Below are 12,058 nucleotides of genomic sequence, written 5' to 3' on the forward strand. Positions count from 1 at the left end.
ATAGAGACGGAGGCCGTGGGTACGGTATTGAAGGTGTCCGTGGGTATGGTAGAGGCGGTGGCTGTGGGTACTGTTTTGTTGGATGCCATGTTTAGGGTAGAGGCGGAGGCCGTGGGTACTGTTTTGGAGAAGGCCGTGGGTACGGTATTGGAGGAGGCCGTGGGAATGGTAGAAGCGGAGGCCGTGGGTACGGTTTTGAAGGAGGCCGTGGGTACGGTTTTGGAGGAGGCCGTGGGTATGGTAGAGGCGGAGTCCGTGCTTACGATTTTGGATGAGGCCGTGGGAATGGTAGAGACGTAGGTCGTGGGTACTGTTTTCGAAGAGGTCGTGGGAATGGAAGAGGCGGAGGCCGTGATTACAGTTTTGGAGGAGGCCGTGTGTAGGGTTTTAAAGGAAGCTGCGGGTATGGTAAAGGCGGAGGCTGTGGGTACGGTTTTAGAGGAAGTCGTGGGTATAGTAGAGGCGGAGGCCGTGGGTACGGTTTTTGTGGATGCCATGGGAATGGTTGAGGCAGAGGCAGTGGGTACGCTTTTATAGGAGGTCGTGGGTATGGTAGAGGCGGAGGCGGTGGGTACAGTTTTGGAGGAGGCCGTGGGAATGGTAGAGACGGAGGTCGTGTGTACGGTTTTGGAGTAGGCCGTGGGAATGGTTGAGGCTGAGGCTGTGAGTACGGTTTTGGAGTAGGCCGTGGGAATGGTAGAGGAGAAGGCCGTGGGTATAGTAGAGTCGGAGGCCGTGGGTACGGTTTTGGAGGCGGCCGTGGTTATGTTAGAAGCGGAGGCCGCGGGTACGGTTTTGGAGGAGGCCGTGGAAATGGTAGAGGCGGAGGCCGTGGGTACGGTTTTGGAGGAGGCCGTTGGTATGGTCGAGGCGGAGGCCGTTGGTACGGTTTTGGAGGAGGCCGTGGGAATGGCAGAGGCGGAGGCCGTGGGTACGGTTTTGGAGGAGGCCGTGGGAATGGTAGAGACGGAGGTCGTGGGTACGGTTTTCGAAGAGGTCCTGGGAATGGAAGAGGCGGAGGCCATGATTACAGTTTTGGAGGAGACCTTGGGTATGGTAGAGGCGGAGGCCGTGAGTACGGTTTTTGAGAAGGCCGTGGGAATTGTAGAGGCGGAGGCCTTGGGTACGTTTTGTAGGAGGCCATGGGTATGGTAGAGGCGGAGGCCATGGGTACTGTTTCGGAGGAGGCCGTGGCTACGGTTTTGGAGGAGGCCGTGGGAATGATAGTGGCGGAGGCTGTGGGTACGGTTTTGTAGGAGGCTTTGGGTACGGTTTTGGAGGAGGCCGTGGGAATGGTAGAAGCGGAGCCGTGGGATCGGTTTTGAGGAGGCCGTGGGAATGGTAGAGGCGGAGGTCGTGGGTACGGTTTTGGAGGATGTCGTGTGAATGGTAGAGGCGGAGGCAGTGGGTACGGTTTTATAGTATGCCATGGGCATGGTAGAGGCGGAGGCGGCGGGTACGGTTTTGTAGGAGGTCTTGGGTACGGTTTCGGAGGAGGCCGTGGGAATGGTAGAAGCGGAGCCGTGGGTTCGGTTTTGGAGGAGGCCGAGGGAATGGTAGAGGCGGAGGCTGTGGGTACGGTTAAGTTGGAGGCCTTGGGTACGGTTTTGGAGGAGGCCGTGGGAATTGTAGAGGCGGAGGCGTGGGTACGGTTTTGGAGGAGGCCGTGGGGATGGTAGAGGCGGAGGTCGTGGGTACGGTTTTGGTGGATGTCATGGGAATGGTAGAGGCGGAGGCAGTGGGTACGCTTTTATAGGAGGCGGCGGGTACGGTTTGGTAGGAGGTCTTGGGTACGGTTTCGGAGGAGGCCGTGGGAATGGTAGAAGTGGAGCCGTGGGTTCGGTTTTGGAGGAGGCCGTGGGAATGGTAGAGGCGGAGGCTGTGGGTACGGTTAAGTTGGAGGCCTTGGGTACGCTTTTATAGGAGGCCATGGGAATGGTAGAGGCGAAGGCGGTGGGTACAGTTTTGGAGGAGGCCGTGGGAATGGTAGAGATGGAGGTCGTGTTTACGGTTTTGGAGTAGGTCGTGGATATGGTAGAGGTGGAGGCCGTAGGTACGGTTTTGGAGGAAGGCGTGAGAATGGTAGAGGCGGAGGCAGTGGGTACGCTTTTTTAGGAGACCATGGGTACGGTAGAGGCGGAGGCCGTGGGTACGATTTTAAAGGAAGCTGCGGGTATGGTAAAGGCGGAGGCCGTGGGTACGATTTTGGAGGAAGTCGTGGGTATCGTAGAGGCGGAGGCCGTGGGTACGGTTTTGGTGGATGCCGTGGGTATGGTAGAGGCGGAGGCCGTGGGTACTGTTTTTGAGGGGGCCGTGGGTACGGTTTTGGAGGAGGCGGTAGGAATGGTAGAGGCGGAGGCTGTGGGCACGGTTTAGTTGGAGGCTTTGGGTACGGTTTTGGAGGAGGCCGTGGGAATGGTAGAGGCGGAGCCGTGGGTACGGTTTCGGAGGAGGCCGTGGGGATGGTAGAGGCGGAGGTCGTGGGTACGGTTTTGGAGGATGTCATGGGAATGGTAGAGGCGGAGGCAGTGGGTACGTTTTTATAGGAGGCCGTGGGTATGGTAGAGGCGGAGGCGGTGGGTACAGTTTTGGAGGAGGCCGTGGGAATGGTAGAGATGGAGGTCGTGTGTACGGTTTTGGAGTAGGTCGTGGAAATGGTAGAGGCGGAAGCCGTAGGTACGGTTTTGGAGGAGGTCGTGAGAATGGTAGCGGCGGAGGCAGTGGGTATGGTAGAGGTAGAGGCCTTGGGTATGGTTTTGAAGGAGATCGGGGGTTTGGTAGAGGCGGAGGCCGCGGGTACGGTTTTGGAGGAGGCAGTGGGTATGGTAGAAGCGGAGGCCATGGGTACGGTTTTGGAGGAGCCCGTGGGAATGGTAGAGCCGGAGGCCGTGAATACGGTTTTGGAGGAGATCGTGGGTATGGTCAGAGGCGGATGCCATGTGTACGGTTTTGGAGGTGGTCGTGGGTATGGTAGAGGCGGAGGCCATGGGTACGGTTTTGAAGAAGGCCGTGGGTACGTTTTTGGAGGAGGCTGTGGGTATGGTAGAGGCGGAGTCCGTGCTTACGATTTTGGATGAGGCCGTGGGAATGGTAGAGACGTAGGTCGTGGGTACGGTTTTCGAAGAGGTCGTGGGAATGGAAGAGGCGGAGGCCGTGATTACAGTTTTGGAGGAGGCCGATGGTATGGTTGAGGCGGGGGCCGTGTGTACGGTTTTAAAGGAAGCTGCGGGTATGGTAAAGGCGGAGGACGTGGGTACGGTTTTGGAGGAAGTCGTGGGTATAGTAGAGGCGGAGGCCGTGGGTACGGTTTTGGTGGATGCCATGGGAATGGTAGAGGCGGAGGCAGTGGGTACGCTTTTATAGGAGGTCGTGGGTATGGTAGAGGCGGAGGCGGTGGGTACAGTTTTGGAGGAGGCCGTGGGATTGGTAGAGATGGAGGTCGTGTGTACGGTTTTGGAGTAGGTCGTGGAAATGGTAGAGGCGGTGGCCGTAGGTACGGTTTTGGAGGAGGTCGTGAGAATGGTAGACGAGGAGGCAGTGGGTACGCTTTTATAGGAGACCATAGGTATGGTAGAAGCGGAGGCCTTGGGTACGGTTTTGAAGGAGATCGGTGGTTTGGTAGAGGCGGAGGCCGCGAGTACGGTTTTGGAGGAGGCAGTGGGTATGATAGAAGCGGAGGCCATGGGTACGGTTTTGGAGGATCCCGTGGGAATGGTAGAGGTGGAGGCCGTGAATACTGTTTTGGAGGAGGTCATGGGTATGGTCAAAGGCGGATGCCATGTGTACGGTTTTGGAGGTGGCCGCGGGTATGGTAGAGGCGGAGGCCGTGGGTACGGTTTTGAAGGAGGCCGTGGGTACTGTTTTGGAGGAGGCCGTGGGTATGGTAGAGGCGGTGGCCTTGGTTACGGTTTTGGTGGATGTTGTGGGTATGGTAGAGGCCGAGGCCGTAGGTACTGTTCTGGAGGAGGCCGTGGGTACGGTTTTGGAGGAGGCCGTGGGAATGGTAGAGGCGGAGGCCGTGGGTATGCTTTTATAGGAGACCGTGGGTTTGTAGAGGCGGAGGCCACGGGTACGGTTTTGAAGGAGGCCGTGGGAATAGTAGAGGCGGAGGCCATGGGTACGGTTTTGGAGGAGGCCGTGGGTATGGTAGAGGCCGAGGCCGTTGGTACGGTTTTGGAGGAGGCCATGGGTATGGTACAGGCGGAGGCCGTTGGTACGGTTTTGGAGGAGGCTGTGGTAATGGTAGAGACGGAGGTCGTGGGTACGGGTTTCGAGGAGGTCGTGGGTATGGTAGAGGTGGTGGCAGTGGGTACACTTTTATAGGAGACCGTGGGTATGGTAGAAGGAGAGTCATTGGGTACGGTTTTGGAGGAGATCGTGGGTTTGGTAGAGGCGGAGGCCGTGGGTATGGTAAAGGCGGGGGCCGTGGGTATGGTAGAGGCCGGGGCTGTGGGTACTGTTTTGGTGGATACCGTGGTTATGGTAGAGGCGGAGGCTGTGGGTACTGTTTTGGAGGAGGCCGTGAGTACGGTTTTGGAGGAGGCCGTAGGAATGGTAGAGACGGAGGTCGTGCGTACGGTTTGGACGAGGTTGTGGGAATGGTAGAGGCGGAGGTCGTTAGTACGGTTTTGTAGGATGCCGTGGGTATGTAGAGGCGGAGGCTGTGTGTATGGTTTTTGAAGAGGCCTTGGGTATGATAGAGGCGGAGGCCGTGAGTACGGTTTTGGAGGAGGTCATGGGTATGGTAGAGGTGGAGGCCGTGGGTACGGTTTTGGAGGAGGCCTTGGGTACGGTTATGGAGGAGGCCGTGGGAATGGTAGAGGCGGAGCCATGGGTACGGTTTTGGAGCAGGCAGTGAGAATGGTAGAGGCGGAGGCCGTGGCAACTGTTTTGGAGGATGTCGTGGGAATGGTAGAGGCGGAGGCAGTGGGTACGCTTTTAAAGGAGGCCGTGGGTATGGTAGAGGCCGAGGCGGTGGGTACGGTTTTGGAGGAGGCCATGGGAATGGTAGAGACGGAGGTCGTGGGTACGGTTTTGGAGGAGGTCGTGGAAATGATAGAGGCGGAGGCCGTGGGTACGGTTTTGGAGGAGGTCGTCAGAATGGTAGAGGAGGAGGCAGTGGGTACGCTTTTATAGGAGACCGTGGGTATGGTAGAGGCGGAGGCCTTGGGTACGGTTTTGGAGGAGATCGTGGGTTTGGTAGAGGCGGAGGCCGCGGGTACGGTTTTGGAGGAGGCAGTGGGTACGGTTTTGTAGGAGGACATGGGAATGGTAGAGGCGGAGCCGTGGGTATGGTATAAGCAGAGGCCATGTGTACGGTTTTGGAGAAAGCCGTGGGTATGGTAGAGACGGAGGCCGAGGGTACGGTTTTGAAGGAGGCCGTGGGTATGGTAGAGGCGGTGGCTGTGGGTACTGTTTTGGTGGATGCCGTGGTTATGGTAGAGGCGGAGGCCGTGGGTACTGTTTTGGAGGAGGCCGTGGGTACGGTTTTGGAGGAGGCCGTGGGAATGGTAGAGACGGAGTTCGTGGGTACGGTTTTGGACGAGGCCATGGGAATGGAAGAGGCGGAGGCCGCGAGTACGGTTTTGGAGGAGGACGTGGGTTTGATAGAGGCGGAGGCCGTGTGTACAGTTTTGGATGAGGCCGTGGGTATGATAGAGGCGGAGGCCGTGAGTACGGTTTTGGAGGAGGTCATGGGTATGGTAGAGGCGGAGGCCGTTGGTACGGTTTTGGAGGATGCCGTGGGAATGGTAGAGGCGGAGGCCTTGGGTACGGTTTTGGAGGAGGTCGTGGGTATGGTAGAGGTGGAGGCAGTGGGTACACTTTATAGGAGACCGTGGGTATGGTAGAAGGAGAGTCCTTGGGTACGGTTTTGGAGGAGTTCGTGGGTTTGGTAGAGGGGGAGGCCGTGGGTACGGTTTTGGAGGAGGCCGTGGGTATGGTAAAGGCGGAGGCCGTGGGAACGGTTTTGGAGGAGGCTGTGGGAATGGTAGAGAAGGAGGTCGTGCGTACGGTTTGGACGAGGTTGTGGGAATGGTAGAGGCGGAGGCCGTGAGTACGGTTTTGTAGGAGGCCGTGGGTATGTAGAGGCGGAGGCCGTGTGTATGGTTTTGGAAGAGGCCTTGGTTATGGTAGAGGCGGAGGCCGTGAGTACGGTTTTGGAGGAGGTCATGGGTATGGTAGAGGCGGAGGCCGTGGGTACGGTTTTGGAGGAGGCATTGGGTAAGGTTATGGAGGAGGCCGTGGGAATGGTAGAGGCGGAGCCATGGGTACGGTTTTGGAGCAGGCAGTGAGAATAGTTGAGTCGGAGGCCGTGGGTACTGTTTTGGAGGATGTCGTGGGAATGGTAGAGGCGGAAGCAGTGGGTACGCTTTTATAGGAGGCCGTGGGTATGGTAGAGGCCGAGGCGGTGGGTACGGTTTTGGAGGAGACCATGGGAATGGTAGAGACGGAGGTCGTGGGTACGGTTTTGGAGGAGGTCGTGGAAATGGTCGAGGCGGAGGCCGTGGGTACGGTTTTGGAGGAGGCCGTGGGTATGGTAAAGGCGGCGGCCGTGGGTATGGTTTTGGAGGAGGCCGTGGGAATGGTAGAGACGGAGGTCGTGCGTACGGTTTGGACGAGGTTGTGGAATGGTAGAGGCGGAGGCCATGGGTACGGTTTTGGAGGAGGTCGTGAGAATGGTAGAGGTGGAGGCAGTGGGTACACTTTTATAGGAGACCGTGGGTATGGTAGAAGGAGAGTCCTTGGGTACGGTTTTGGAGGAGATCGTGGGTTTGGTAGAGGCGGAGGCCGTGGGTATGGTAAAGGCGGAGGTCGTGGGTATGGTAGAGGCGGTGGCTGTGGGTACTGTTTTGGTGGATACCGTGGTTATGGTAGAGGCGGAGGCTGTGGGTACTGTTTTGGAGGAGGCCGTGGGTACGGTTTTGGAGGAGGCCGTGGGAATGGTAGAGACGGAGGTCGTGCGTACGGTTTGGACGAGGTTGTGGGAATGGTAGAGGCGGAGGCCGTGAGTACGGTTTTGTAGGAGGCCGTGGGTATGTAGAGGCGGAGGCTGTGTGTATGGTTTTGGAAGAGGCCTAGGGTATGGTAGAGGCGGAGGCCGTGAGTACGGTTTTGGAGGAGGTCCTGGGTTTGGTAGAGGCGGAGGCCGTGGGTACGGTTTTGGAGGCGGCCTTGGGTGCGGTTATGGAGGAGGCCGTGGAAATGGTAGAGGCGGAGCCATGGGTACGGTTTTGGAGCAGGCAGTGAGAATGGTAGAGTCGGAGGCCGTGGGTACTGTTTTGGAGGATGTCGTGGGAATGGTAGATGCGGAGGCAATGGGTACGCTTTTATAGGAGGCCGTGGGTATGGTAGAGGCCGAGGCGGTGGGTACGGTTTTGGAGGAGGACATGGGAATGGTAGAGACGGAGGTCGTGGGTACGGTTTTGGAGGAGGTCGTGGAAATGGTAGAGGCGGAGGCCGTGGGTACGGTTTTGTAGGAGGCCGTGGGTATGGTAGAGGCTGGGGCCGTTGGTACGGTTTTGGAGGTGGCCGTGGGTATGGTAAAGGCGGAGGCCGTGGGTACGGTTTGGGAGGAGGCTGTGGGAATGGTAGAGACGGAGGTCGTGGGTACGGTTTTCGAGGAGGTCGTGGGAATGGAAGAGGCGGAGGCCGTGATTACCGTAAAGGCACCCTTGACGGAAGAAGTAAAAGAGGAATTATAAACCAAGGTAAAGGGACTTAATTTAGGATTGTGAACTTTTTTTCTAGTTTACTCGCCATTACATTATAATAGAATAATAGAGATAGGCGCCCATCTCCTAATTCCTCTCTCCTTAAGACCGCTGAAAAATTAATAGCTAATTAACTCTCCGTAAAATCTCCACTCCGGCAATATTAATCTCCGACGACATTCTGTGTTATCAATGGCCCTTCAGTTGCAATCAATATCTTCTATAAGTTATGGAATCTTCTCTTAACCTTCAACTGCAATCAATAAGTGCAATTAATTATGGAGGGTCTGTTTGTTTAGCAATCAATTGAAGAGCGACCGTCCGTTACCGGAAAATGATTTCTTTAAGCTTTAAGTATGATTCGTCTCAGCCCCCACCAAAGCCAGGTACGTATTCATGTTCTCCAGTCATTGATTGTTTACCGATTTGAGGGTCTTCTGTTTCAGATTTGGTTTTTAGTTGTTTCTAAAACACTAACTGATAATAATAGAAATCCATAGCTGTTTGGTTTTATATTTGGTAAATTCCTTGTAGAATATATAGAATTGTGAAACTGTAAGTTTTGAAGCTATAAATCGCAACTTGAAATGGTCAACAAGTTTGAGTCCAATTGACATAAATTGTAGACATTAGATAACAGTTCATACTCCTTGAATTACTTTATCTTCATTAAAACTTTGTTATACTAATTGTTTTTAATTTTTCAAGGAGAGTGTCGAATACACTGTATCCTATATGTACCATGCGTTGTATGCATACTTTGATCACGATAATATAGCCCCCATTCCCTAAAAGGCTTTGTAAGTAAACAAATGACATAAACTCAAACCCCTTTTATCTTTACAGTCGAATATTTACCCACTTATAAAATTCTTTTATATGTGTCAGGTTTTTCAGGGAATCCATTGTTATATAGATACTTACGTATACACAGTTGCAAATATTCTTTAAATTAGGTTTTATATTGATGGGTATTTATAATATATGCAATGGAAGAGTGAAGTTGAACAGGTTAATTGCACTTGTTTAACAAATATTCACCTTTAGTTAGTCTCTTTTTTTTTTTTTAATTTATGTCTGCAATAGAAATAGAATTGTCTTTGAAGAAAGTAGTCGATGACAAACTTCTTCATTTGCGCACAGTATGCCATTTTATCTTGATATTTAAGTTTTTATACATCTCACAAAATAAGTAATGTCATATGATATTAAATATTAAAGTGTCTCACAAAATTTTATAAGTTTTAGCTAGGTAGGAACAATGATCCACGAATGGCAGACTTTGTTGAGAGTGAATTCCTTGTTGAACAGGTGAAAATAATAGCTAAAGATGTATATAAGTGTGTATTTGTATCTCACTATGTGTATGATATATAAAATTCTAAACATGACTCACGTATTATATTGTTACAGGTGAAAACAATAGAGAATTTTATATTATGTCTCTTAATTTGAGAAGACTATGAAAATGCCATGGTAACATTATTGTTCGAATAAAGAAAAGAAACTTTCAAAACTTACAATAAAAAGTAATATATGATGTTCCATCAACAATATTCCACGTTTGTAGGCGAGCGAGACCTTAAGGTTAAAGAACATAACTGTTTTTTTTATCTTTATCTTCTTGATGTTTTTACCAATTGCAGGTTAGCAGTGGTGACAATCAACGAGTTACATTAGTTTTCACATTTTTGAAAGCCCCCACAATTTTGTGAGTGGCAGATTATCATATGCTAATAAATATTTATTTCAGTTTTGAAGTTTAAATAGTATGTAAAATCAACTTCTTTCAGGTTGTGTGATGATGCTACACACGCTTTAGATAGAACAACAGAAGGAGAGATATTAGGGGGTGTTTGGTACAGAGAATTGGGGGGTGAGAAATGGAAATGGAAACAATTCTCTTGTTTGTTTACGAAAGAAAGAGGTGAGAAATGGAAATAAACCATTTCCATTTCCCTGATTTCTTTTCTCTAAAAAAAGCGGAGAAATCATTTCCATTTCCCTATTCTGCAGCTACGATCAATGAACCCTAATACGGGGTTTTCTTCTCAAGATTAAAAAATTGCAATAGATGAACGGACGTTAATTCTCCGATTCGGTATGTTATTAATCTGCAATTATCATCTCTTTTCGACTCCCATTACATTACTACTTGCCGACGATTTTAATTTTTGGGTTTCGAATCTAGGATAATCGCTTTGTTGTCGATGAGCATAACAAGAAAGAGATATTGTATTCTAATCATGTACTTCTAATTTCTGTTTTTGGGTTTCGAATTTGTGGTAATCAAGAATATGAACAGATTATCAAAAAGGTTTTGTTTCCATTTGGGTTTGAATGTGTGATTTTAAATACTCAAATCATCTGTAGATTTTGTATGGATACAACTTAGTCTTCTTATGTGCCAGATGCTTATTCTTTTACACAATTTGACTAGGGTTAATTAGCAGGCTCTTCTTGATTCGACTTGCAGGTATTGAAAGCCTAAACTAGCTTCTGTATTATTGTTTTCTATCATACCATATCATTGTTTTCAATCCAGAATTTACAGGGAATAGGAGAGCAGTTGAATTATGAAGTACACATTTTATTCGATAGAAAAGCTTAGCTTTTTTCATAGTCTGATTATCCTTATAAAAATTGAAATAAATCTAATTCCCTTTATGGCAACAAAATGTGATGAATTTGTGGTTTGGCATAAAGGTAATAATGTTATGAATATGGTAACTATGTTATCAATTGAGAAGAATGGTATTAGGGCTCAAAGCATACTCAATTATATGATGAATTTTTAATGTGATTAATACATGTTCACAATATTAAGAAGTCAATTGCAATTTAATGGAAATATATTTTTTTCACACATGTAGTTTGGTGGAATCAACTGATAGTTATTATGAACTAGAAAACATTCCATTTTGACAATTCTTTATTGTTCATTGATAAATATTTGTATGTGTATGCAGGTTCACCGGTTGGCGTGATGTATTGTCACATGTCATCAATGCAAGGATAATGTGTAAAGGACGATAATGACATGGGCAGTCTTTGAATAAAATTATCGACAAGGAAATCTAAGTGTCTTCATACCTAGGAGTTTGTTTGAAGATTAGTAGATCTTTAAAAGCAAGTTAGTTTTTATCTTTACTATGTATTTAACATTTCACACATAAGTGTTGCTTAAAAAGCTCACGTAGGATTTACTATATCATAAAAAACTTGTGTTTTTAGTTTGGGTTAATGCAGAACCTTAATTGTATAATTATGCATTTGTACGTAGACATGGCAGATTCAAATATAGTGAGAGGAGTTACTCGGAGCAAGCATACCTGGACAAATGATGAAGATGCAAAGCTAATTGATGCATTAATGGAGATACATGCATCCGGAAAGTATGCTGGTGCTGACAATGGATTCAAACCAGGTTATTTAAATGGTGTTCAACAATTGCTAGATGTAAGTCTTCCTAACTCTGGCCTCAAAGCAGAACCACATATAAAGTCTAGGATGAAGACATGGAAGACACACTTTAGCATTGTATATGATATGGTGCATACAAGTGGGTTTGGTTGGGATGAACAAAAATGTTGTATTATTGCTGATGATAGTGTTTGGAATGAATACGTGAAGGTATATTCTAAAAAATATGTTTTTTAGATTTTAAAATTTTAGTCTAATTTATTTGTAATTGTCTTGTAGTCTCACAAAGGTGCTGTGAATTTTCGTGACAAGTCATTTCCTTTCTATGACAATTTGTGTACCATATTCGGTAAGGATAGAGCTACTGGTAGTAAAGCAGTTGACCTTGGAGAAGAAGATGTTGTTCAAGAGACGCAAAAAAGCTCACCTGTTGATATTGAAGACTTTGATTTTGTTGATGAAGCCGTTCCAAATGTTGATAGATCTGAAGGACAAACAGGAAGTGTAACAAGCAAGCGCAAAAGAGGTAGAAGCACGGATGCAGATGAGATATATCGAGAGTCTTGCAAAGATATCAAGGAAGTTTTGCTTCGATTTGGGGAGATGGTGGGTGAACAACTTAGCAAAGAAGGTATGGAGGCTCGTGAAATCTATGAAAAGGTTAGTGATGAGTTGAAAGCTTTACCAGGTATCACTACGAAAAAACGGTTCAAAGCAGCTCATTTGATTGGTAAAGATGTGGATCTAGGACGTTCTTTTCTTGCGTTGACAATAGAAGAGAAAATTGAGATGGTCGAGTTGTATACCGATGGTTCAATGTAGTTGTGTATGGTTGAAGTATGTTTTGTATGTGAATTGGTTTTAACTATGGTTGATGTTTTTTGCTTAAAAACTATGTTTTGTATGTGAATTGGTTTGATCAA

The sequence above is a fragment of the Bidens hawaiensis genome, unplaced genomic scaffold (genome assembly GCF_021521415.1).
Source record: "Bidens hawaiensis isolate Kalapana, Puna unplaced genomic scaffold, B.hawaiensis_p1.1 tig00007035_1, whole genome shotgun sequence".
In the NCBI taxonomy this organism is placed as follows: Eukaryota; Viridiplantae; Streptophyta; class Magnoliopsida; order Asterales; family Asteraceae; genus Bidens; species Bidens hawaiensis.